The following is a 27770-nucleotide window of genomic DNA, read 5'->3' as shown; positions in this document are numbered from 1 at the left end:
GTTGGAAAATCCAGTCATTTGAGGCAGGAAAGAGTTTTCCAGCTGATGGAAGAAGACTGTTTTCAAGAGTAGCCCTGTACATGACCTGGTTCATTCGCCCTTCACACAATTGCATTTGCCCTGTTCCACCCATACTGAAACAACCCCAGATCATCACTGATCCACCCCCATGTTTTACTGTTGGGGCAAGACAGTCTGGTTTGTAGGCTTCTCCAGGCTTCCTCCTAACCAGTAAGTTGGCTGGAGTGGGCATCAACTCAAAATTGGATTCATCACTGAAGAGAACCTTAGCCCAATCATCAACAGTCCAATCCTTGTGATCCCTAGCAAAGAGTAACCGGGCCTTCCTCTGCCTTTCGTTGATGAAGGGCTTCTTCCGTGCCCTGTGTGACTTCAGACCAGCTTCAAGAAGTCGGTTTCGAACTGTCCTTGCCGAACAAGTCACATTTCTCGACAGTGCCCACTCATTTTTAAGGTCCCTGGAGGTCTGACGACGATTCCTGACACAGGAACGGATGAGTGCACAGTCATCTCGTGGGGTAGAAAGACGTTTCCTGCCTCGACCAGCTAGCAATTTGGTAGTACCATGTTCGGCTTGTTTTTTCTTGGTGTAATGAACGGCTGTCTTGGAGATCTTCAGTTTTTTGGCTACCTGTCTCTCACTCATGCCAATTTCCAGCAGTGCCAAGATGGCTGCCTTTGTGGCTTCACATAATTCTTTTGTTTTAGGCATTATGTGAGAGCTGACAACTTCTGAGTTGTGCTACGGCTTGAATGTAAGCAGGAAACCACTCCAGGCCTTTGCATGTGCAGTGCTGCTTATGACATGAAATGGCCTCTTATATACCCTGGGAATACAATTAAGCTTAAGCATGTCAAATAGGACATAAAGTATTATGTAATCAGCCGCATTTTTTGTCGTGTTCATTGTATTCTTCAGGTAATATACCTTTAGTGGTACCAGGCATTAAAATGAACAAGAAATTGAAGAAAACAAGGGTGGTCTAATAATTTTTTCCATGACTGTATTTTACCAAGTGGTTGTGGAGACACCTAATGTAGTGGGAACACCAAAGGAGATATTTCCGTCCTGATAACCCACTCGTGTGGAAATGTCTACACAACACATTACAGGTGGAGTTATTGACGGTGTCAAGAAGAATCCGTTGTCGGCAGGATTCGAACCTGCGCGGGGAGACCCCAATGGATTTCTAGTCCATCGCCTTAACCACTCGGCCACGACAACTCTTATGCATCTGTTTTCATGACATTTAGGCCGGATCTGACGGGGGTTACGCTCTACCACTGAGCTACATCCCCCTTGCACACGACACACTCTTATCAGAATCAGAAATACTTTATTGATCCCCGGGGGGGATATACAAAGGTATTCGGGTAGCACTTATTGTGAAATCATGTAAGAAACTGTCTATGGTGTAATAGTTAGCACTTCTGGCCTCTGACTCCACTCTTTTTTGCTTGTCCACAAACAGACCAAGAATTTTTTTTTGCCAATATCACGTTACAAGCAACAGTTACAGTGAAAAATAGTTAGGAGACTGCAACCACAACGCAGTATCTCAGACGCCACACCTAATTACTGTACTTGTACGACTAACGGGTTGTTCCAGAGAAAAACAACTGTCAGAAGTGGGATTCGAACCCACGCCACCAGAGGAGACTGCGACCTGAACGCAGCGCCTTAGACCGCTCGGCCATCCTGACTGTACATACCTTTTTTATAATGGAAAAAAACAGCGAATGTAATCCCACCCCCCAGGGATCCATAAAGTATTCTGACAAATTGCATTCCCTAACCACTCCCGCTTAAAATCAGGTTCCACTGGATTCAGAGTGCAGAGTGCCAACCATTACACCATTACTACCTCACAGCTTCCTCAGGCTGTCGTGGAACAGCTGGAGGCAGACAGCATAAGGGGGGGGGCACAGTATCAAATCTGTTGAAAAACAGATTCAGTTTGTTGGCCCGGTCCACACTGCCTTCAACTCCTCTGTTGTTGGTTGGCCTGAAACCCATGATGGTCCTCATTCCACTCCAGACCTCTCTGATGTTGTTCTGCTGGAGTTTCAGCTTCCTGATCTTCACTGGGGCTGTATGCATCCTTCACATTAGCATACAGCAAGTCCAGGGTCCTCTCCTCTCTAGTAGGACAGCTCACATACTGAGTGAAGGTGGGGAGTGTCTTAGCCATTACGACGGGGATTACACTCTACCGCTGAGCTACACCCCCCCCCCCTTGCACTTGACACACTCTTATAAGGTATTCTGGTAGCACTTACAGTATACTGTGAAATCATGTAAGAAACTGTCTATGGTGTAATAGTTAGCACTTCTGGGCTCTGACTACACTCTTTTTTGCTTGTCCACAAACAGACCAAGAATGGCTGTTTTTCTTTCCCAATATCATGTTACAGGCAACAGTTACAGTGAAAAATAGTTAGGAGACTGCAACCACAACGCAGTGTCTTCGACGCCGCACCTAATTACTGCACTTGTACTACTAAGGGGTTGTTGACTTTTCTTTGCAAATATTGTGGTACAGGCAACAGTTCCAGAGAAAAAATGCTGTCAGAAGTGGGATTCGAACCCACGCCTCCAGAGGAGACTGCGACCTGAACGCAGCGCCTTAGACCGCTCGGCCATCCTGACTATAAAAACTATAAATTCATAACTATAAATCACGTCTCAGAAGCTCCAGCCTGTAGCAGGTACCATCCTATCTGCTGGTGCATCCATTAAAGGAGATGGTGTGGCATCTGCCTCTGCTCCTGCTTGGTATGACCAAACAGTGTGGCCATCTGGAGTGAGCAGACGATGCTTGGACTGGTCCTGGCCAAGGCAGAGCAGCTGAATGGAAAGTAAGTCAGCTGATTGAGTTGGAAGGGGGATAGACAGATAACTAAAAGTTGGTAATTAATTAAAGACTCTCTGCTGGACCCCCTGCAGTTCGCCTACAGAGCCAACAGGTCTGTAGACGACGCCGTCAACCTGGCTCTACACTTCATCCTCCAGCACCTGGACTCCGCAGGATCCTATGCCAGGATCCTGTTTGTGGACTTCAGCTCTGCCTTCAACACCATCGTCCCGGCTCTTCTTCAGGACAAGCTCTCCCAGCTCAACGTGCCTGACCCCACCTGCAGGTGGATCACAGATTTCCTGTCTGACAGGAAGCAGCACGTGAAGCTGGGGAAACATGTCTCAGACTCGCGGACGATCAGCACCGGCTCCCCTCAAGGCTGCGTTCTTTCTCCACTACTCTTCTCCCTGTACACCAACAGCTGCACCTCCAGTCACCAGTCCGTCAAACTCCTGAAGTTCGCGGACGACACCACCCTCATCGGACTCATCTCTGGAGAGGATGAGTCTGCCTACAGGTGGGAGATTGACCACCTGGTGACCTGGTGCAACAGCAACAACCTGGAGCTTAACGCTTCAAAGACAGTGGAGATGGTTGTTGACTTTAGGAAGAGCGCAGCCCCACCCGCCCCCATCACCCTGTGTGACTCTCCAGTGGACACTGTGGAGTCCTTCCGTTTCCTGGGCTCCATCATCAGCCAGGACCTCCGGTGGGAGCTGAACATCAGCTCCCTCATCAAGAAAGCCCAACAGAGGATGTACTTCCTGAGGCAGCTGAGGAAGTTTAACCTGCCACAAACAATGCTGGTTCACTTCTACACTGCCATCATTGAGTCCATCCTCACCTCCTCCATCACCGTCTGGTACGCTGCTGCCTCCACCAAGGACAGACGCAGACTGCAGCGTATCATCCGCTCTGCAGAGAGGGTGATTGGCTGCAACCTCCCATCTCTTCAGGACCTGTACTCCTCCAGGACCCTGAGGAGAGCAGGGAAGATCGCTGCCGACCCCTCCCACCCCGGACACCATCTGTTCGACCCCCTCCCCTCTGGCAGGAGGCTGCGGTCCATCAGGACCAAAACCTCCCGCCACAAAAACAGTTTCTTCCCCTCTGCAGTCAACCTGACAAACTCTCACTGACACCCCCCCGAACACAAACACTAGTTATACGTTATATTAACGTACATCACCCCTGTCCCCACTGCGTTACATTAACGCACTCACCCCCTACTGGACACTTTATCTGGACACTTTACTTTATTCTGGTCACTGCACTGTTGTTATTTATCTTATCTTATTTTTATTTTTATTCTTATTGTTATTTTAGCTTTTATATTCTACTTATTTGTTATCAAAACAATAGCACCTTCAGACCACAGCAAATTCCTTGTAATGTATGTTACTTGGCAATAAACAGTTTCTGATTCTGATTCTGATTCTGATTAATTAATTGCTACATTTACATATTTCAAAATTTCTTAACTAACCAGGTAAAGCTTCATTTTATACACTACTTGCTACTGATGTTGACTAAATCTTTAGAGCAAAGACACTTTTGTCGTGAATTAACAGAATCTACGGACAAAGTCCGGTTGTCATCTTTAATAGTCCCCTACTGATTACGAGACCACATGCAGCACGGTTCGCTGACTTTGGACGCAATTTGGACAAACATTCCTTAAAATATGGAGATGCCGGGGATTGAACCCGGGGCCTCATACATGCAAAGCATGCGCTCTACCACTGAGCTACATCCCCATAATTTCCACTCTGATGGGTGTAAACTACATTCCTCAGGTCGGTCAGTATCAGATGAAGGACTGGTCTTTGCCGAGGCAGAGCAGCTGAATGAAAAGTATAGAAAAGGAAAACCTTACTCTCATTAGTCATGACATGATCGGACTAATTAAAATAAAGAGAAAACTCTCTTTATATAGAGGACGCTCAAAGTAACATCTAGTCCACACAAATTCAGGTCTATCAGGGACTGACATAATCAGACAAGAATTGCTATATTTCCTCTTAAAGTCAGGTTCCACCGAGACTTGAACTCGGATCACTGGATTCAAAGTCCAGAGTGCTAACCATTACACCATGGAACCACCACAAAACATTAATTAGGAAGCGCTGTGACAGTGTTATACCTAAAAACATTTTTAAAAAAGCAACCTTTGGCTGGTGAACATTACAAACCTGTTGAACTTCTGCTACATGCCCAGTTTCTTCTAAGGCTCTCACTTGAAGATCAACCTTTAAGCCCACATTATCAGGCCTCATGATGTTTGACAATAAAACAATAAGATTTACTTCAACAAATTTAATACCATAATATTACTAATCTGTACCCTGGTGAGTCTTTCAGGCTTATTGCACATCATGATCGAGTCTTTCACAAAACCAAATTAAATCACAACAGTGTTTGCTGTACACAAATGTGAAATGTCCAGGTACTGACAAGGTCAAACATTTCCCAAGTCACAACTTTTTTTTTTTTTTACCTGTAACGTTTCTCGCTCCTAAAACAAGTTCCCAACAAGATTTGAACTCACATCACTGGTTTCAGAGTCCAGGCTTCTCATATCGTCATATATGTCATATAGTGATGGTATTTTCTATCATTCACAACAGAAATAACACACCTTAAATAGTAAGTAACCCTAAAGGATGCAGTCCTTTTTTAAATCATATGGCGTTCATTTATATACACAGTTTTCAAATTGTGGCTCACATACGGACCAGGTGCGGCTGCTTGCCATTACGTCATTGAACCAGTAAGATACATTTATTTGTCCATTTCCAGTGGTGGAACAATGTCATACAATATGTTACTAAACTATATTACATAGCTCACGACAGGACAGCATATGACAATAGCAGTGATACACAGGATAACGTTGTGAAAAGGCGATTTTTTTAGCTGGCTAACGTAGCTAACTTAGCTAACTAGCTAGCTAACTGTAACTTTAGCTAACAATTGTCTGTCACTTGGTAATCAATATTTAGGCCAAGTTATCAAGTTTAAAGCCCGGCAATATTTGAGAAACAATATATGAATGTTTGTATTTCAACATACAGTATTTTTTTCTGACCTGTAGCTTGGCAGGTCTTTCAGGGGGATTGGACAACATCATGACCGAGTGACCATAGGTGAGCGCACTCAAATCTGGCACAACTAGCTAATGCTGCCTTCAAATACAAGAAGGCATATGGGAAATTTCACTTCGCGTGAGGATTTTGGAATTTGAGGATTCTCACATATGCAACCTTACATGTTTGAACGCTATCTGTTAAAGAAAAATGATGTGGAATGCATAAGATTAAGTTAAAGTAATTCAGTAATTCAAATAAAGGTATTCTGTGGGTAAAAAGAACAGCCAACACTGTTTGATTCTTTGGGCTTTTCTTCTCTTCTTTTGAAGAGAAAAAGTATGACCATAAAGTTAGAGTAATATAGTTGTTAAATGAGAGTAAAGAGAAAGTTAGAGAACTTGTCCTATATTGCATCACTTTTGAAACACACTTTCCTAGAACCAAAACACATACTGAATTTTATAAGCGTAAAATACTTTTGTGATTATGCTAGGCTTCTACTGTTTATACCCACTTAATCATTCAGATATATTGCAGTGATGCAATTGAAGATTATTATTCATTTGACACTAAAGTTCCCCTTTGAAACTGTTATAATCTCAAAGCAAACACACATTGTAACTTGTCCTGTGAATACTAGTTTATTAAGACAAACAGCAGGTGTAAAATAAATGTTAGAAAAATATATTCTTTGTCCACAGACTAGCCCTCAGGGGACACAATAATGCAGCTTGTTGGCCTGCCAGATGCTGAATCCACAAAAGGGATGCAGCAGAGCACATGATCATCACAGTCTCAAGCGTTTCTTTGGTGGAGACTGGCTGCTGCTGCTCTCTTCCTCTGTGTGCTTCCTCTTCTCCCGTCTGGGAGTCACTGCATACTGCGCAGACTTTCTGGTAAACTGACACAGGGCCGACATGAGAACGTGTCCGTCTGCACTGTAGTCGGTCACTCTCCAGCGGTTGGTCAGCTCAGTGCTCTCAGGGCGGCACACAGTGGAGATGACTCTGGTGACGGTGCTGCCATCAGTCTCCACGTTGCGGACGCAGTTTCTGCGGTCGGCCTTCAGGGCTCCCAGCTCCATCTTCTCAGGGAGAACTGGAGTCAGCATATTTGGAGGAGAGCTCGGGCCTGCAGCAGGCACCATCACACCTGCTGGTGCATCCGTAAAAGGAGTTGGTGGGGCGTTCTCCCTCTGCTCCTGCTTGGTATGGCCAAAGGGTGTGGCCGTCCGGGCCGAGCGGAAGAATCCTTTGACTGGAATCACAGGGAAGTCTTCTGAACCTGTGACGAGGCTGTGGTACAGGCTGAGGACCGACTTGCTCATGGAGTCGATGTGTGTGCTGCTCACAGGACGGTTCCTCAAGTTAGTAAGGATCATTTGAAGGATTGGTCCTGGCCTCGGCAGCGCAACTAAATGGAAAGGAATAAAAAGGAAAACATTAGTCATGACATGATCAGAATAATTAAAGCCTTTATTCAAATGTCAAGGTAGCTGTGCATTTGTGACACAGTTCACTCCACAGCAAGACTTATCATGAAAAACCTTATTCACATGTAAGATTATTCATGTAGTTCAAAAACTAATAACTAAAAATATGTGTCTTCCTTGTATTGTCAATGCCAAAAGAACATGTATAAAACACAACAGGACATTCATCCGCTTTAAATCCAATCCAAGTTTGTTAATGAGCATTTTGTAGACACTAAACTTCTGCTGTCAGAGTTTTTGTCTTGGTGCGAATGAAATACTATTTAAATATCCTTGAGATTGGCTGTCTGCGTCTCATACAATAAAATGTTAGTGTTAATTTTCTAACACATATGTTGACTGCTGTGCTGTGCGGAGACTAGAGTGATTAACGTTTAAACTCCATGTCTCAAGCAGGCCGTAACTGCAGGATATGTCAGATTGTGATACATTATTTCAAATTCTAATATTTATTTTATATCTTTCTCTGAATTATGGCCACAACATGACACTATGAGGGGCTTTAGTGACCAACGAGGTCGCATTTGGTTACATTTATTGCATTTAGTCAAATATATATTCATTAACATTAGGCATTTATGTCTCCATACAGTCGAGTTAGTGCAGGTTGACCACACCGACATCCGACATCAGCCTCATGCTACTTCCAATATCTGCCATATACTACCTCATTATTTATTCTTTAAATGTTTCAGTGCAATACATATATAGTCATACACAACAGTGCAATACATATATATACACAAACATATACATTGTTATTGTATATATTCTTTTACTTTTATTTTTCACTAAAATACTGTAAATGTGTATATTTTTATTTTTATATTTTCTTCATACTTTAGCTCTAAATTTATGCTACTTTCTACTCTTGAATGGGAGCACCGGTACTGTACAATCCCCCCCGATCAATAAAGTGCTTCTGATTCTGATTCTGATTCTGACGTCGTCACCATGACGCGTGCAATAGACACAACTTTTAGCCTTTTTTAAAAAATGGCCCAGTCGCCATCTTTGTCCTATACTTTCAATGTTAACTCGACGACACTAGTACCCCCCCTCAAAATGGATGTTTCTCAAATTCCTACATTAATATTCATACATATTCCACCTGACACGTGCACATATATAACATTGAATTAACTGTAAGAATTTTCCACCTATATCACAGCTGTAATTGAGGCATAATGGTTTGATGTTGGCCTTGGTCAATATTTTCACCCTAACAAAATGGAATAAATCATATTTATACATGATAATATGTTATAAAATATTAATTTACACTTCATTGAGCTATATAGATGTATAATGCTTAAATGTGTTGTAGCTAGCCTAATGTTTTACCATAGCGTTCATCCAGCACACGGACGATGCCTAAGGTCAGCAGGTATTTCTCACGGCGTAACCCAGCGGAGGCCATTTTTTCGACACTTTAACAGCTCGTCCCTGAAGACTTCCACAGTTCAAAGGTTGTTTAATTAATTCGGGTTTGTCACTTTCCAACAATTCAGCACGTGGTTTCACAATTGAAGCGAAGACACTTGTCGAGAGTTCAGCTCCTGTCAGCGCTCAGGTGCAGAATGGAATTAGAATTGTGGCCTCAGCTCAACACGTCAGTCCTCGTCACCATGACGACCACTGACTTTATTTGGTTATCTTTAATTTATTTAACACCAACAGTTGCCCTTTTATATTTATAATATAGTATTTATTCTTTATAATTTTAGTATAAAGATTTCATTTTGTTTGATATTAATAAAATCACAGCTTGAGTATAGTTAAAACATTTTTTTTTAAGTCATTAAGCGATTAGTTGATCGGAAAAGTACTTTAAGAAGGTATTCACCGTTTTGGTAATTTTTCAAGCAAAAAGGTCAAACATTTGTTGCTTTCCAGCTTCTCAAATGTGTGAATTAGATGGGTTTCTCTGTTTGAGGCCTTTAAACTGAATGCATTCATTTGGACCTTTTCTGTCGGACAAAAATAAGCAATTTGACAACGTTATCCTGGGCTCTGAGAATTTGTGATGGGTATATTTTCACTTTTTTTAGTAAATGTTTAGTTGAATTGAAAAAAAAAATCGTCAGATTAATTGTTGATGGAAACAATAGTTAGTTGCAGTCCTTTGCATTTTTCTTGTTTGCATTCGTTATTTTCCCTCTTTTGGAAATAATTGCCGTTTTATTTAAATGTTTTTCCCTTGAACAGCTGTGTATTCACATTTCATTATTTATTAATGGGCTATTATTATTATTATTAGAGCTTATTTTCTCAATTAGTAATTTAGTTGTTTGGACAGCAGACAAAGTAAAAAATCCTAAATACAAATATACAAAAAAAACGTAAAATGTGCCATGAACACGAACCGCCACTGCTCATGAAGAGATAACAATATTTGTTCTCAATCAGGTATGACAATAGATATATAGTCATACACCTCAGTGCAACACATACATACATATACATTGTTATTGTGTATATATATTTTTTTACCTCATTGTTCACTTAAATACTGTAAATGTGTATTTTTTTTAATTTATTTTCTATTTCTTATTTTTATATTTGTACATACTTTTAGTTCTAAATTATGCTACTTTACTCTTGAATGGGAGCACCGGTACTGTACAATTTCCCCCCGGGGATCAATAAAGTATTTCTGATTCTGAAGTGAAGACGTGTAACCTGCTCGGATCAGTCAGTGATTTCACAATGTTTGGCTTGTTCGGGGGCGCATTGGGATTTAAATGAGAGGTGGTGCTTCTTAAACAGCCGGATCGATATTAGTGGCGATCTGCAGCCGTCAGACGCAAGTTCAAAACACAGAAACAAAGAAATGAATCACATAATAGAATAAATGTAGCTGGCCTGAAATGTAGGCATAGATTTAAGACATTTAATTGTTTTGGTCCCGTTTAATTACCAAATTTTACTCATTTAATGACTTATTTCTGTATTTATTTCAGCATTTATGTATTTATTAATTATTTTATTTATGCAATTATGTATTCATTCTTGGATTTATTTACATATTCCTGTTTATATTTATACATTTATTTCGCATTTAGTTATTTATCTATTAATACTACAGTCTTTGAGCATGTTCCTGCTGTCTGAGTGAAGATATGGTTAGCTTCCCTATTAACAAGCAGAAAAGAAAGAAACTTGTCGAAGCACAAATAGGCAATATAAAGGCATCAGTGCAGTTGTTAGTCCCTGTCTGTTGTATAGATTATTAAATTGTGTCACTTGGCTATGCTACTCACTCACATAACTTTTCCTACTATAGCTGTGCAGATAGCTTTATTTTTCAGACGTCATGTTACCCAAGTACTCAGATACAGTATTACAATATTTAGGGTCGTTTACAAAGCACATGAGGAAATCCGTATCTGGTGCATATATATATTATATTATTTATATTATGAAAGAAAATAAATGTGTTTCCGCCCGGTCTCGAACCGGGGACCTTTCGCGTGTTAGGCGAACGTGATAACCACTACACTACGGAAACTGTCTTCCCACACACAGCAGTGTCAAACATGTCCTGCTGTCCGAGTGAGGACATGGTTTCCTTCCTTATTAACAAGCAGAAACAAAAGAAAAGTGGAGAAGCAGAATACACAATGTACTTCAGAATAAAGACAAATAGAAATAGGAAATCATGATTTAGGTTTACTGATGATCTCTCTGCGCAGTTTATTTTTTCCACTCAGAGTAACAGAATAAACGCACGATTGTAGAGCTAACTTTCACAATTCATGCTCTATGGTATTTCTTATCACTATGGATGAAATATAGTTTTTGGCCACAAGCGGGGAATTGGGGGCGCTGTTTCCCCTTTTAGTATAAAAGTAAGGACACATTGTTTTCACGTTTGAGTGACAGACAGTGGTATACATTGTGCTGTTGTCTGCAATTTTCAATTTAGTTTGATTTAATTACCAACAGTTATTGAGAGAAAATAAATGTGTTTCCGCCCGGTTTCGAACCGGGGACCTTTCGCGTGTGAGGCGAACGTGATAACCACTACACTACGGAAACTGACAATTTCATCACCAAAACAATGCAAGAAATAGTGTGGAGGATATTGATTTACGTTTATCATTTTTTGATAATAATAACAATATAAAACAATGTGCTTGTTATCTTTAATCTTTTTATAAAAGATGGTTCACAGTCCACAGTGTCTCCTTTCTTCTCCTCTTGTCTCGTCTACACTCAAATAACAGACAAGGGGAGTCTGTTAGTGTCTGTCAGTTACTGTTAATGACTTCCACTGAACAGAATAAAATCTATATTTATCTTTTTACATGAGAGGGCTCACAATGCACACTGTCTTCATTGCTCGTCTTTTGTCTGGTCTTAATCTGGACTTGTTTCTTTCTTGTTTCCTCTCTCTAAAAAAGAAATGACAGAAAAGAGACAATAGCTAATAATGAACAGCGAGAGGAATTATAGGAATTATATAATTGTTTCCTTCTCATCTCACTCTGTCCACAGCTGGCTGCTCCAGTTAGCTGGGAGAGAAGTGCAAGTGGAGTTAACATCATCGCTGGTTTCTATCAGGCTGTTTCTGTCCTCTCCCTCTTCTTCTATCAGTCTGTTCTTCCTGCTCGTCCTAACTGTCGTTGGGTCAGTAGCGTTGTGGCTCTGAATCTGACTGCCCCTATGGCTCCCTGTAGTTTCACCATGTCAGACACATGGGCCAACCCTGACCTGTGTACTGCAACCATGATGGCGCAAACTATATACAAATGTACAATAATAACCCCTCAGCCAGCCATATTCTTCATATGGTGCAGCATGTCTACATGGGCCCCAGTGAAGACTCTACCAGGGGCCTCACCAGATGCACAGGCCAGCCCTGAGGAGTAAAAATAAAAGGTGTCTCATGCCACCCTGCCAGGATGAGGATAAAAAGATGATCACAGTCTCAAGCGTTTATTTGGTGGAGACAAACTGCTGCTGCTCTCTTCCTCTGTGTCGATCCTATTGTTCCTCTGAGTCCTTGCACACTCTGTGGACTCTTTGGTAAACTGACAGAGGGCCAACATGAGAACCTGTCCGTCTGCACTGTAGTCGGTCACTCTCCAGCGGTTGGTCAGTTCAGTGCTCTCAGAGTGGCACACAGTGGAGATGACTCTGGTGACGGTGCTGCCATCAGTCTCCACGTTGCGGACGCAGTTTCTGCGGTCGGCCTTCAGGGCTCCCAGCTCCATCTTCTCAGGGAGAACTGAAGTCAGCATATAGGGAGGAGGAGAGCTGAAACTGAGTAATTACCCATGACAAAACACGTCTCTAATTAAAATAAAGAGAAAACTCTCTTTATATAGAGGACGCTCAAAGTAACATCTAGTCCACACAAATTCAGGTCTATGGGGGACTGACATAATCAGACAACAGTTGCTATATTTCCTCTTAAAGTCAGGTTCCACCGAGACTTGACCTCGGATCACTGGATTCAAAGTCCAGAGTGCTAACCATTACACCATGGAACCACTACAAAACATTAATGAGGAAGCGCTGTCACAGTGTTATACCTAAAAACATAAAAAAAAAAAAAAAAAAAAGCAACCTTTGGCTGTTGAACTTCTGCTACATGCCCAGGTTCTTCTAAGGCTCTCACTTGAAGATCAACCTTTAAGCCCACATTATCAGGCCTCATGATGTTTGACAATGAAACAATAAGATTTACTTCAACAAACTTAATACCATAATATTTCTAATCTGTACCCTGGTGAGTCTTTCAGGCTTATTGCACATCATGATCGAGTCTTTCACAAAACCAAACTAAATCACAACAGTGTTTGCTGTACACAAATCAGAATCATCAGAATCAGAATCAGAAACTGTTTATTGCCAAGTAACATACATTACAAGGAATTTGCTGTGGTCTGAAGGTGCTATTGTTTTGATAACAAATAAGTAGAATATAAAAGCTAAAATAAGAATAAGAATAAAAATAAAAATAAAAAAATAAAAAATAAAAAAAATAAGATAAGATAAATAACAACAGTGCAGTGACCAGAATAAAGTAAAGTGTCCAGGTAAAGTGTCCAGTAGGGGGTGGGTGCGTTAATGTAACGCAGTGGGGACAGGGGTGATGTACGTTAATATAACGTATAGCTTGTGTTTGTGTTCTGGGGGGGGGTCAGTGAGAGTTTGTCAGGTTGACTGCAGAGGGGAAGAAACTGTTTTTGTGGCGGGAGGTTTTGGTCCTGATGGACCGCAGCCTCCTGCCAGAGGGGAGGGGGTCGAACAGATGGTGTCCGGGGTGGGAGGGGTCGGCAGCGATCTTCCCTGCTCTCCTCAGGGTCCTGGAGGAGTACAGGTCCTGAAGAGATGGAAGGTTGCAGCCGATCACCCTCTCTGCAGAGCGGATGATACGCTGCAGTCTGCGTCTGTCCTTGGTGGAGGCAGCAGCGTACCAGACGGTGATGGAGGAGGTGAGGATGGACTCTATGATGGCAGTGTAGAAGTGAACCAGCATTTTTTGTGGCAGGTTAAACTTCCTCAGCTGCCTCAGGAAGTACATCCTCTGTTGGGCTTTCTTGATGACGGAGCTGATGTTCAGCTCCCACCGGAGGTCCTTTCAAATGTGAAATGTCCAGGTACTGTCCAGGTACTGACAAGGTCAAACATTTCCCAAGTCACAACTTTTTTTTTCCTGTAACGTTTCTCGCTCCTTAAACAAGTTCCCACCAAGATTTGAACTCACATCACTGGTTACAGAGTCCAGGCTTCTCATATCGTCATATAGTGATGCTATTTTCTATCATTCACAACAGAAATAGCACACCTTAAATTCAGTAACTCTAAAGGATTCAGTCCTTTTTAAGTCATATGGCGTTCATTTATATACACAGACTTAGACTTGGACTGTATTTATCCCACAGCGGGGAAATCTACATGTCACAGCAGCAAAGACAGAAAGGTGCAGTTTTCAAATTGTAGCTCACATACGGACAAGGTGCGGCTGCTAACAAACGTTACCAAATGTTACTAAACTGCATTACATAGCTCACGACAGGACAGCATATGACAATAACAGTGATACAGAGGATAACGTTATGAAAAAGCGAATTTTAGATGGCTAACCTTAGCTAACTTAGCTAGCTAGCTAACTAACTAACTAACTAACTAACTGTACCTTTAGCTAACAATTGTCTGTCAGTTGATAATCAATATTTAGCCCGAGTTATCAAGTTTAAAGCCCGATAATGTTTGAGAAAATAAGATATGAATGTTTGTATTTCAACATACTTAAGGCAGTATTTTTTTCTGACCTGTAGCCTGGCAGGTCTTTCAAGTGCATTGGACAACATCATGACCGAGCGACCACAGGTGTGGGCGTGCCTGGCACAGCTAGCTAATGCTGCCTTCAGATACAAGAGGGGATGTGGGAAATTTCACTTCGCGTCAGTGTTGATCTATATTTCATATTTTATATATTGGAATTTACTTTTCTTTCCCAATATAATGTTACAGGTAACGTTTCCATTGAATTAGATTGTTATTCCAACATTATCCGTCCATTTGGTGACATATTCTGCTGCACTACTGTACTAACATTGTGTTTTCTCATACGTTTGCCTGTCTTTTCTCAGCATAATATTTTTATCAGCATAATACAGCACTGAAAAAATATTATTGTCAGAAGTGGGATTCGAACCCACGCCTCCAGAGGAGACTGCGACCTGAACGCTAGCTGCCGCAGGATCGGCTGTCAACATTCACAAATGTTGAAAAATTACGGCCTATAAGATTCGTGCCTTCAACATTCGGCGACCAATCTTGTTAGCGCATTCTCCCTGGCTTTCAACATTTGACTAATCAGGGCGCAGAAATGTTGAAGAAGTGTCTCCCCGGCTTTCAACATTTGACTAATCACGGCGCAGAAATGTTGACGCAGTGTCATGAAAGGGGCGTTCAATAAAGTTGAATACAGAGCGCAAGCCGGGCGAGATCGGTCACGCAAATCAAAGCCAATTCAAGCGGCATCGTGAGTATTTACACATCTATTACAGTGTTGTATATGACTTAAAGTATAGAAGTCATTTCACCAGTTATATCGTGTTGTCATCAACATTACAAAACCTCCGTTATCTGTCGGGAATTTCGCTAACGTTAGTTGTTGCCGGCCGGCCTTTAGCTAATGTCATCTATTACGGTGGCTTTTCGGTAACGTTAGGCTATTAGTACTGCATTTGGGGAGCAACACGTTCAACAACAACAATATTTTTTACCAAATCCTTTAAATTCAGATGTATAGACGAATGTATTGGCGGGATTCTGCAGAAAGCGGTGAAAAAGGCGTAAATGTACGTTAGCCTGCTAACGTTCTTTTTGACTTCCGAGCCTTTTTAAGGCCAGAGTTGCTCGTGCAATAAACAATCGTTTTCACACAATGACAGTTTTCAGTTGTATAGACCAGGCCACGTTCATGGTGATAATGTCAACGTTTTACACAAGTTCAAGGTAGTTAGCTACACTGTAACAGCTAACGTACCTAACTTTAACTTCGGTTAAATGACACAATTTTCATGCATATAATACTTTCATGGTTATCATTTAGTGTTAAACATATTCCTCACACAATCACTAGTGTATGTGCAGTCAGGCTCTTCTAACCCTTCTGAGAACAGGTGACAGGATTGTAGGCCTAATATAATAAAAACGTCAATATCATATCCGTTATATGAAGCGCCAGATTATTCAAACTGCTGAGCTATTTACCATAGTTAATATTACCAAACATTACCAAAGTAATTGCAGGAGAAGGTATACAGCTAACTTTCTAATTCATGATATTTCCCACCACACACTGTAAGAATACATGTTTATTAAAGGAAATCAGGTTAATACATGAGCTGTGTTTCAAACACAGACACAATACACCCCAGGTGGTTTATGCCAAGTTTTTCATAGGATTATTACAATATTACAAGGCGGTGGTCTTGCTTTCATGTTCCAACACTTATGTTGTTTTCAGGCATTCAAAAAATGTTTATGCATTTATGTCACCAAAGGCAATGTCTTCGAAATCTAAATCACACAAAGCGATGGCAGACTCAGAGTGGATGGCACGCTTGAGAAAGTTTGCCAACTCTGGGGCCTGGCCTGCCGGCGAGGGAAACAGACCGGCTCCCAGGCAAAAGAAGTGGTATGAGCTGTGTCAAAGGGTATGAGTATATTCATGGCACAGTACATTGTATTCATTGTTATTTACGCTCACAATGCATTTTACTCACTATAGGGTTAGGGTTGTATCAAATACAATAAAAGGATCCTATGAGTTAACGTGTAATAAGCAAATCATTGTCATCAGATCTCTGTAACTACACAAATGCAAGTCAATGATTTAATATGTGTTCAATTCAATCAAATGTACAACTATTACCTTTAGATCGACAAATGTCCCATGCAGTGCCATGGACAGACGTCCTTGTTTGGGCAAGCAAGGACGTGCACGTGTGGATTCCATACTCAGAAGGTAACCCTGTTCAATTAAAGACTCAAGTAGTGTGTGTGTGTGTGTGTGTGTGTGTGTTAATTAATTAGTGATGTATCTACTCTGCCATGCCACAGCCAACTGGAGCAAGGATTGCCACCGTGGGGCAACAGACTGCAGCAGTGGGTCCGGGTCCGGCCCAAGCCACTGTCGGGCAACAGAGTGCAGCAGTGCGTCCGGGTCCGGCCCAAGCCACTGTCGGGCAACAGAGTGCAGCAGTGCGTCCGGGTCCGGCCCAAGCCACTGTCGGGCAACAGAGTGCAGCAGTGCGTCCGGGTTCGGCCCAAGCCACCGTGGGGCAACAGACTGCAGCAGTGCGTCCGGGTTCGGCCCAAGCCACCGTGGGGCAACAGACTGCAGCAGTGGGACAAGTGCTGGGAGTGCAGGGTCATAAACAGCAACCAACATTGAATTTATCAATGGTATTTGGATTTGTTACTGAATATTTGACACTTTATTCACTGAATGATAGTTTGACAATATAGTCCTTTCTTGACACGGCCCTTTGCTTTGTTGCCTTTCAGTTTACCAAGTCAAGATTTGGGGGGTCTCATGGTGCTGCTGCGAAGCCAAATCTCAGCAAAGCTAGAAGAGTAACCCAGGTAAATAGAGATCAAATAGCAGCTGTTTAAATTGTGTTATTATTACAAGTTACTTAGACTGAATTCTTTACAGACCCAAGTCACTGACCCCACCAGTTCTCCAGCCAGCATTGCTGTCCCAGTGAGTAATGATGTAACTCACTTTTTGAATACAGTATTTGTATTTCTACACACATTTTTTATTAGTATTAAAAAGCTTTCAAATGAGAAATGAAACTTGAAAGCTAAATAACAGTGTTTCATGTAGAGCAGCTGTATGAAATAATAACTTACACTTTGATTGTGTTGTGAATGCTATGAATTTTAGTATATTCTTTGCCATGCTTTAACAGGCTCCAGACCCTCAGACTGTTGCTCAAGCTTCAGTGCCTGTTCCAGTGTGTGCCACTGTGTCAGTAAGTCATTTAACTTTTAATTTCATACTGTGTAGAGCATCAGCAGTGTCTTTCAGCAGTAATAAGTATGTTTATGCATTGTTTTGTTATTGCGCAGACGGCTGACTCCAGGACAGAGACAGCTGAAGCCTCACCATCTCAGCTGCCCCGTTTGTGGTCTGAAGGCTTGCCACCTGAGGACCACAAGTGGATTGTCAAGACTGTGCTGAAGTTGGGACCTAAAGGAAGGCTAGAGCTTCAACATAACCTGAAGCTCTGGTACTTTCCACCGCAGCCGAGCCATGTGTACCACCAGGCTCCGGCTCCAGACCGTTTTTTTGCCCACCCACTTCTTGTCTGGATGCCCTACAGACTGTGGAAGGTGAAGGTGGTCTGTCCCAACTCTGCCTGTGGGCAGCACCAGCTCACAGGAGCAGGGCTGCATAAGAGGGCACGGCGGGTCCTGGACGTGGACAGGATCTATAATATGGTGGCAGAGACACTAACCTGCACCAAATGTAGGTCTACTCACGTCTCTTGGAGCCAGACTGTCCTCACACAACTGGACTTGGCTCACAGATCAGAATTTCGGGTCATCCTCACACAAAAGTGAGTAACGTCTCTTTTCTCTGTTGCCTTGTCAAATAGATATTATGCAAAACATTCTTATTGATAAATCTGTTTATGTCCAAGGTACGCGTGTGACATCCGGGTGATCCGGCTTCTGCGGGAGAGAGGCCTGGGTAACAGCCCAACGCGGGTTTTAAAGCAACTGAGGGAGAACCACACAGAGGAGTGGCTGCATCGCGTGGCAAGGTACACCACAGAGTGCATGGACTTCCTCCAGCGTCCAGGACTGTTGCCCATGGCATTCCCTGAGCCTCCAGACCCTGCTGTGGTGCCGAGCTGTAAGTGGCTCCTCTCCGTTTACAGCCAGGATATTTTAACAAGGCTGGAGGACATCAAAGCGAGGATAACATCGACTTACGGCACCATTATTAAAATGGATTCCACCAAAAAGGTTAGACAATCTTTTTTCTTTGAAATAGGTTACTGATATTATTAACTCCTGCCTGTATTTCAGTAATTCTGAGTCATGTTCACAGAGGCCTATACATTTTGTGTGCTTCAGATCACCAAGAAGCTTGCCGGAACAGCCAAGGGGACAGCACTCTGGCTCACCTCTGTGGGAAATGAGTATGGTCAGATACTCATCAGTGTGCTGACTGCTCAGGAGGGAGCTGGCCTGGACATGATGGCAACAGACTTGGTGAAGAGATACCAGCAGGCTGGTGTGGATCCCCCTGTTGCCTTATACGTGGACTGTGGCTGCTGCACTGACACAGGGGAGACCAAGCTCAAGGCCAGATTCAGCGGGTGGCCAGACCTTACTATAAGGCTGGATATCTGGCACTTCATGCGCCGACTTGCCGTGGGATGCACAACAGATGCTCATCAGCTGTACCCAATCTTTATGTCACGCCTGTCAGCGTGCATATTTGAGTGGGATGCAGCTGATTTAGCTCTGTTGCGTGAAGCAAAAAGACAGCAGCTTCAGTCCCAGGGCCTGTCTTCCCCTACTGATGGTGACATCAGTAAACATCTATCCAGGGAGGAGCTGGCTCTCCATTGCCGCAGGAGGACCCGTGGAGAGGAGACCACCACTCAGCTGCTGGAGGAGCTGCTGCGGGGGCTCAAGGGGACCAGTGGCAACGACTCCCTTGGTGTTCCCCTGTTTGACAGGGAGAGGATGGAGCACATCTGGCATGTCCAGAGAAAGCACGTCAAGTGCATCCAGGATCCATCAGGTGTTGCTCTCTACACCAAAACGGGGGAGCTCACAAAGGGAGGTGTGCGGTTATCCACGTACCGATGTGCCAGAGGCTCTACATCACTGGAGTCTTTCCACTTACACTTAAACCGCTTCATACCAGGTTTGTGTCTGTCAGACATGTTGGTTCATGTGTTGTATAGTCCACGAAGATTTCATAATTTAATATTTAAATATGTATTTCTAGGGACCAGTGCCAACAGCCTGAATTTTCAGGTATACCTGCTGGAAGGACTACATAGGTGGAACCAGGACCGTGGTAATGCTGCCCTGTCTACTGGCCCATCTGCTTTACGCAGCTACTCAGGTGACCTGCTTCACAGTGTCAACAAAAATTATGAGAAGCTGTTCGGCAGGAAGGTGGCACCTGAGTTCTGTCCACCCTCGCGTTACACTGGTAAGCATTTGTGAACACATTGGTAATTCAACTCAGTTTTAAAATCTTTTATTCACTTTGTTAACTTTTGTAAATGATCCATTTAACCTCTATTGTTTCAGGAGAGCTCATTGGGGTACAGTATCTGTTCCGGCAGACTGGTCAGGCACTGCAGGATATGCACCCTGATTCGGAGGAGACGGCTCAGTTAATTGAAGAGCATGACGTGGAGGATGGCGTGGAGGAAGATGAGGGCTTCTCTGACATCACAGACGACCCCACAGTGTTGGACCTGGATGTCCCTCAGGCTCCAGCCTCTCCGACTCCTGGTCCCTCTGCCATTACATCTGGTCTCGGTTCCCTGCCCCACAGCACATCCAGTATGTCCTCCAGCGTCTCCACCCTGGCTATCACCACATCCACCACAGCCCCTAGCAGATCCACCCTGTCTGCTGGCACATCCACCATGGTTCCTGGTAGGGCTGAACAATTAATCGCATTATTGAAATCACAATATCTCAAAATCAATATCCAAATCACAGAAGCTGCAATTCTTATAAAGGTGAAATGTGTGACAAAACACATTATAATGAAGTACTGTAATATCCCCTGGCAAATCTACAAATCTTGATCTCCAGATGTAAGAAAACATGTTGGTACAGATCAACAAATGTCACACCATCATGATTTTAATAGTTTTTTCAGTCAAAATGTATCCCACTAATTGTGAATCTTATCGCAATTGTTATATCTGTCAAAATAATCACAATATGATTTCTTTCTACCATATTGTGCAGCCCTGGCTCTTGTCACATCCACTCTGGCCCCCGTTAAATCCACTCTGGCCCCTGTGACATCCTCCCTGGCACCCGTGACATCCACTCTGGCCCCTGTGACATCCTCCCTGGCCCCCGTGACATCCACCCTGGCCCCTGTGACATCCACCATGGCTCCCAGCACATCCACCCTGGCTCCTGGCACATCTGCAATGGCCTCCGGTGCATCCATTCTGCCCTCTACTTCATCCTCTGAGGCTGGAGTTGATACACAAGCTGAAGATGAAGATATGGTAGGTGTCAGTGTGATCAATTTAGAATATGTAGGTATATAGATATGAGCCAAAATCCACAGCATCAATAAAGTGTCATTAAAGGCCAGTGTCAGTGAAGGTTTTACATTGCTATTTTCTGTTTCATTATTTGCCTAGGCTGTTGATGACCGAAATGTTCCGGGATACCAGCACGTGGACAGACTTGCTGAGTACTTGGTGGCGCTTAGGGGTCAGACCTCTCTCTGTCTCAGCAACCAGCAGGCAAGTGCGATTATAGCACTGTGGGGGAGCCTGGACGAAGGGGACAAGAAGCGGGTTGTTTATGCTGCTCGACATCAGGACAGACTTTTGAGTGGACGTTTCAGGACGCCAAAAAAGCCCTCAGTAACGCCTGGTGTTGAGAGCACCACCCGCTGCATGTTAGGTGCGAGCAGTGCACCCGCACAGTGGCCTGACTGCTGCCGTTTAGTTGAGAACATTTTTATAAGACTCTGTGATCTTCATCCAGGCCCGGTAAGAAAAGGGAAGAGAGCGGATTCAAGGTGGTCCTTAATTCTGAGGGACTATCATAAGATTAGGCAGCTTGTTGTTGGTAACTCCCTGGTGATGCAGGGAACAGAGATTCAGCTGGTGGAAGTGAACCAGAACACCCTCATCCAGTGGCACAACAACAGGCAGAAGAGTCAGGGGCTCTCTGTGCTGCTCCAGGGCACTGCATTGCCTCCAGCCCTCCCTGAGTCAGAAGAGCCTCTTCAGGAGGCAAGGGCACTCCCTGCTGCACCCATCCCAGCACAACAGGAACATGAATACTGGCTGCCAGCGAGTACAGCAGGTCAGGCGCAACAAAGGCTGGCAGCCTCTAAACAGCCCCCGCAGCTTCCACGTACCATCTTGCCAAAGGGGCCAGTGAAGAGGCCTTTGTTTGTCACACCCCCTGCACAAGGACCCTACCTGGCACCTCAGTACTTTGCACAACCAGGACAAACTCTGAATCTGGTACCTGTTGTCCTTCCTGTGTCGGTGGTTCAGGGCACCTACCCACAAACCAGTGCGCCTACCACAACAGTGGAAGCAGGAGCCGGAGCCACTCCAAAGAGGCCATATAGGCGAACTGTAGAGGCAAACACTTGTAAAAAGTGTGGCCAGTTCCGCACTGCTGACACTGGACACAGCCATTACCGTGGCAGAGTGTATTGTCCTCAGTCAGAATCTCTGACCAAAGACCAATGGTTGGAGGAAATGAGGAAAAAGTTCCCGAAATGATAATGTGCAATGTACTGTAAATAGTGAACACTTGTAAATTTTAATAGTTGTCAATAATAGTAGTATTGTATATAGTTAATATTTGTCAATAATAGTGGTATTGTATATAGTTAATATTTGTCAATAATAGTGGTATTGTAAATGTTTATAGTTGTAAATAATAGTGGTATTGTAAATGTTAAGAGTTGTCAATAATAGTGGTATTGTAAATGTTTATAGTTGTCAATAATAGTGGTATTGTAAATGCTGACAGTTGTAAATAATAGTAGTATTGTAAATAGTTAATAGTTGTAATAATAGTGGTATTGTAAATGTTTATAGTTGTCAATAATAGTGGTATTGTAAATGTTTATAGTTGTAAATAATAGTGGTAGTGTAAATGCTGACAGTTGTAAATAATAGTGGTATTGTAAATAGTTAATAGTTGTCAATAATAGTAGTATTGTATATAGTTAATATTTGTCAATAATAGTGGTATTGTATATAGTTAATATTTGTCAATAATAGTGGTATTGTAAATGTTTATAGTTGTAAATAATAGTGGTATTGTAAATGTTAAGAGTTGTCAATAATAGTGGTATTGTAAATGTTTATAGTTGTCAATAATAGTGGTATTGTAAATGTTTATAGTTGTAAATAATAGTGGTAGTGTAAATGCTGACAGTTGTAAATAATAGTGGTATTGTAAATAGTTAATAGTTGTCAATAATAGTGGTATTGTAAATAGTTTCAAATATTGTTTATTAAAGTATCAATATATTACTCTGTGTTTACTGTAAATAGTAATAAATCCTGCAAAGTCTTTCAAAAGTTTTTCTTTATTTCTTTTTTCCTTGAACAAACAAAACTGGTTTACAGCAAATGACAGTTTGTGTAAAACAGCACAATAATAATGATGATGATGATGATGACATTTTATAATAGTATAACTTTTGGGGAAAGGGCAAGGGGTAATGGAGTTCCTTGAGTGTCAGTAGCACAGCCTTATAACTGGGGAACACCCCCAACTCTGGAAGTGATGTCCAAATAAGGTAATGTACGTCACTCAGCACGTATCTGCGACTGTCCGCCATTGAGAACTGCAGTTCGCCGGTTCGAAACCCGTCTGAGACATGTCCAAAAAAATTTAAAACATCAAAAGTTTCCTATTTGTGTTCAGGCAGCTAGAAATACGTGCATCAAATATATATGGATACAAAGTAGCCACATTTTCCTCTTTTTCTCCCTTTTCCTCTCTTTTTCTCTCTTTTCCTCTCTCTTTTCTTCTTCCCCCTTCTCCCCCCTTCTTCCCCCTCTTTGACGGACGAATGTTCCCCAGCTTGAACGCAGCGCCTTAGACCGCTCGGCCATCCTGACTATATATTATCATCATTTCCATTATTTCAAAATTTTCAGACCTCAAAGTTCATATTCATTTTTTCACAATAAATCACAATAAAATGTTTTAACTTAGGAAGAGTTCCGAAATCAATATTTGGTGGAATAACCCTGATTTTCAATCACAGCTTGGACAAAACTTAAAATTGGACTTATCAGAGAAGATGATCTTACTCCGGTCCCCTACGGTCCAACCCTTATGGTCTTTTGCGAACCTCAGCTGCCGCTTGCCATTCTTTTTGTAGCTCACTTGCTGTCCTATTGCAAGAGCAGTGTTTTTGTTTTTATACTTTTACTTTTTGAATAACATTTGGTTCAGGTGATCAACTAATCAGTACCTCATTAAGTAGAATGAGGTGTGCTTCTGTTGGGATTCAACAGACACCGAAATGTAATGGCTGCCATACATGTAGAGATGCTGATATAAGACAGATTGGGAGCTGTCTCTTCATTTTTTTCCAGAGCTGTATGCATGTTAATCACACAAGACGATGGCAGACTCAAGAGTGGATGTCACGCCTGAGGAAGTTTACCAGCACTGGGGCCTGGCCTGCAGGTGAAGGAAACGGACCAGCTCCCAGGCAGAAGAAGTGGTATGAGTATATTCATTGTTATTTACTCTCACAATACATTTTACTCATTATAACATGTATCAAATACAATAAAAGGTTCCTATGAGTTAACATGTAATGAGCAAGTCTTTTTCATCAGATCTCTGTGCACAAATGCAAATCAATTATTTAATCTGTGTTCAATGAAATCAAATGTGCAACTGTTATCTTTAGATTAAGAAATGTCCATGCTTGCCATGCTTTTACAGGTTCAGATAGATGTTCAAGCTTCAATGGATGTCGTCAGTCCCAGAGCAGTGTGTGCCACTGTGTCAGTAAGTACTTTAACATTTAATTTCATACTGTGTAGAACATCAGCAGTGTCTTTTACCAGTATTAAGTATGTTTATGCATTGTTTTGTTATTGCAAAGACTGCTGACTCCAGGAACAGAGACACTTAAAGCTTAAACAACTCAGCTGGCCCATTTGTGGCCAGTAGTGATGTTGTTTGCGAACCAGCCGGCTCTAAGAGCCGATTCTTTGTAGCGAACGAGAAGAGCCGAATCCCGTCGGGGAGAGCCGAATCTTCAGCCGCTCCTGCTCAGCTCTGCTGAGAATCCATGCAGGCAGGGGCGGGACTTTATTTTGCTGGGCACACCATGCGGCCAATCACATGACAACTCAAACCAAAATAAGCACATTTATTACAAAACAAATGACCCCAGCCAAATGGATAAGTGTTGATGAGGAGCTGGCTAAAATGATAGCCAGTGACTTTCAACCATTTTCCATTGTGGAGGACAAAGGATTTAAAACTTTTGTCCAGGCCTTAAACCCCATGTATGTTCTCCCCAGTAGAAAAACCTTGTCCCAAACAATTATTCCATGACTATATAACACGGAGTGTGCATTGTGGCAAGACAAGGTCAAAAAAGCTTCAGCAGTTTGCCTGACAACTGACTGCTGGACATCCAGAACGACATGCTCATACATGTCCGTCACTTTTCACTTTATTGAAAAGTTTAAGATGACATCCTGCCTTCTTGACTGTTTTAAGTTTGCAGAGAGACATACTGCAGAAAACCTGGCAGAGGAGCTACTAAGAGTGGCAAAAGAGTGGCAAGTAGACGACAAAGTGGTGTGCTGTGTTACTGATAATACAGCAAACGTAACAAAAGCCATAAACATTTTGCAGTGGACCCACCACCCATGTCTTGCGCGCACAATAAACCTGATGATTAAATATGCGCTGAGGGTGGTGAAACCAACTGTGGACAAGGTGAAGGCTATTGTAGAGTTTTTCCACAAAAGCACCAGTAGAGACAAATGGAATCCAGGGGAGAGAGAGACTGGCGGACTGCCACCAGACCAGGTGAGCTGCAGCTCCCAAATGACCTGACTCCACCCACTAGGCTCCTGGAGGGAGAGGCCTGCTCAGAGGGTTGTCAAAATCAAATAGGCTTACTAGTCAACCAAGTTGTACCATGGAGAGAAAACCAAGCCCAAACAACTCAAAACACACCAACACAACCAAACAAAAAATAAGCTATAGTGCTTATATATTACCAAAGCTAGCAGGCCAAGCTACCAGGTAGCAGACACTAAAACAAATGACTGTTTACCACCACTTCCTCACTATTATTCTAGTTCCTTACCTACCTAACAAATCTTAACACCTGCCTAGCCATCTTGAGGTGTGCCAGGCTCAAACAAAGTGGATAATGCAACATACCATCAAGATTCGATAATGGGCACAGATTTTACAATTCTAGCCATACTATGTTTGAGATTACAAACCTAAAGAACAAATACTCATGCATGTACTGGAACATGTGCAATGGTGTAATCAAAGACAGCCACAACTGAGCCCAAGCTCCCCAGCACTAGCTAATTCCGTTTACTAACTAGTCTCAACCCTAGTCTTCGCACAGATACATGTGGTGGGTACTTATGCACTAATTCCACCAGTACCAAAAGGCAACCAGGGAACTGGCCACCCTCTGGAACAAGGGAAATGCTCCCAAGACATTGTCTTCACCCACGTTCTCCGCCACACTAAGTGAAAACAACAAACTGGTCGGTCTCCTATTGAGATCAACCACTTCAGCCAACAAAGGAGATGCATGGTTCTTAACAACTGAGATGTGGCCATAGTCACCAATTACACGCACCAGTACTTGCTTTAACTCTAAACAAATGGGTTTGCAAACCCCATTTTCCCTTCAAACATCCACCTACACCCCACAAAACCAAAGTAACCAGTCCAAACAACAGAACAAAAAACCTTGCATGATACTCCCCAAATCTTACCCACAACACTTGAATCTACACTTCTAAAAAGCACCTAAACTCACTTTAGCATTCACACAAGGGTCAAACCAAATTGGTCACCAATCAATCAAAAACTCCTCATTCGTCACTCTAAGGCTGTATCTGATTTTTACCAAGCTGTTTTGGATCCGGGACGAGTCCCCATTTCATTTGACAATACCAAAAGGAAAGATAAAAACAAATTAAATACAACAAAACCAAATAGACCAGGGGAGAGAGACTGGCTGACTGCCACCAGCTTATATATCTTGTGGCCAGAGCAAGTGAGCAACATCTCCCCAACGACCTGACTTTCCACCACAGTCATCTATACCACCAGGCTCCTGCTCCAGATCGCTTTTTGGGGGATTTGGTCTGTCCCAACACTACAGAAGCGGGGCTGCACAAGAAGGAACGACGGGTCCTGGACAGCATCTACAATATGGTGACAGAGACTTGAACCTGTACCAAATGTAGCCAGACTGTCCTTGCTGAGTATTTGGTGGAGCTTCAGGAACAGACCTCTCCGTCTCAGTAACCAGTAGGCAAGCGAATTATAGCACTGTGGGAGTCAGGATGAAGGTGACAAGCAGCAGGACATCAGGAGAGACTTTTCAGCACGAAAGTAGCATGAGTGCCGTCTGCTGGAGAGTCCAGCAGGTAAGGCACAACAAAGGTAGACAGCCTCAAGTCAGCCCCCACCCCCAGCACCAGGACCCTTCCTTTCTGACATCTCAGATCCTCACACCAGCAGGACAAACTGTGAGTCCAGTACCAGTAGAGACAAACAGAATACAACAAAACCAAATAGGGTAGAGAGAGGGAGGGAGAGAGACTGGCTGACTGCCACCAGACCAGGTGAGCTGCATCTCCCCGACGACCTGACTCTGCACACAAGGCTCCTGGAGGGAGAGGCCTGCTCAGAGGGTCGTCACAAAAGTATTGATACATTATTCTGTGTTTACTGTGAGTAGTTATAAGGAAAAAATAAATATTTCTACATTTGAAGTCTTCATTGTATTTGTTGCACTTGTATTGCCCTGTGTCTGAATATCTTCCAACA

General features: G+C 42.8%; 8 non-coding genes across 8 annotated transcripts; all 8 read right to left on the bottom strand.

Moving 5' to 3' along the window:
- Nucleotides 1-1164: 1164 nt before the first annotated feature.
- Nucleotides 1165-1246, bottom strand: trnas-aga (transfer RNA serine (anticodon AGA)). Its single transcript has one exon. It is a non-coding gene; the product is annotated as a tRNA-Ser (tRNA).
- Nucleotides 1247-1642: 396 nt separating this feature from the next.
- Nucleotides 1643-1725, bottom strand: trnal-cag (transfer RNA leucine (anticodon CAG)). The gene has a single exon. It is a non-coding gene; the product is annotated as a tRNA-Leu (tRNA).
- Nucleotides 1726-2588: 863 nt separating this feature from the next.
- Nucleotides 2589-2671, bottom strand: trnal-cag (transfer RNA leucine (anticodon CAG)). The gene has a single exon. It is a non-coding gene; the product is annotated as a tRNA-Leu (tRNA).
- Nucleotides 2672-4564: 1893 nt separating this feature from the next.
- On the bottom strand, nucleotides 4565-4636 carry trnaa-ugc (transfer RNA alanine (anticodon UGC)). The gene has a single exon. It is a non-coding gene; the product is annotated as a tRNA-Ala (tRNA).
- A 272-nt stretch (nucleotides 4637-4908) lies between these two features.
- On the bottom strand, nucleotides 4909-4980 carry trnaq-uug (transfer RNA glutamine (anticodon UUG)). The gene has a single exon. It is a non-coding gene; the product is annotated as a tRNA-Gln (tRNA).
- A 5918-nt stretch (nucleotides 4981-10898) lies between these two features.
- On the bottom strand, nucleotides 10899-10971 carry trnav-aac (transfer RNA valine (anticodon AAC)). The gene has a single exon. It is a non-coding gene; the product is annotated as a tRNA-Val (tRNA).
- A 457-nt stretch (nucleotides 10972-11428) lies between these two features.
- On the bottom strand, nucleotides 11429-11501 carry trnav-cac (transfer RNA valine (anticodon CAC)). Its single transcript has one exon. It is a non-coding gene; the product is annotated as a tRNA-Val (tRNA).
- Nucleotides 11502-12886: 1385 nt separating this feature from the next.
- trnaq-uug (transfer RNA glutamine (anticodon UUG)) lies at nucleotides 12887-12958 on the bottom strand. The gene has a single exon. It is a non-coding gene; the product is annotated as a tRNA-Gln (tRNA).
- Between the last annotated feature and the right edge of the window lie 14812 nt (nucleotides 12959-27770).

This window comes from Enoplosus armatus, assembly GCF_043641665.1.
Source record: "Enoplosus armatus isolate fEnoArm2 chromosome 22 unlocalized genomic scaffold, fEnoArm2.hap1 SUPER_22_unloc_1, whole genome shotgun sequence".
In the NCBI taxonomy this organism is placed as follows: domain Eukaryota; kingdom Metazoa; phylum Chordata; class Actinopteri; order Centrarchiformes; family Enoplosidae; genus Enoplosus; species Enoplosus armatus.
This window is presented reverse-complemented; position numbering and strand designations above follow the sequence as displayed.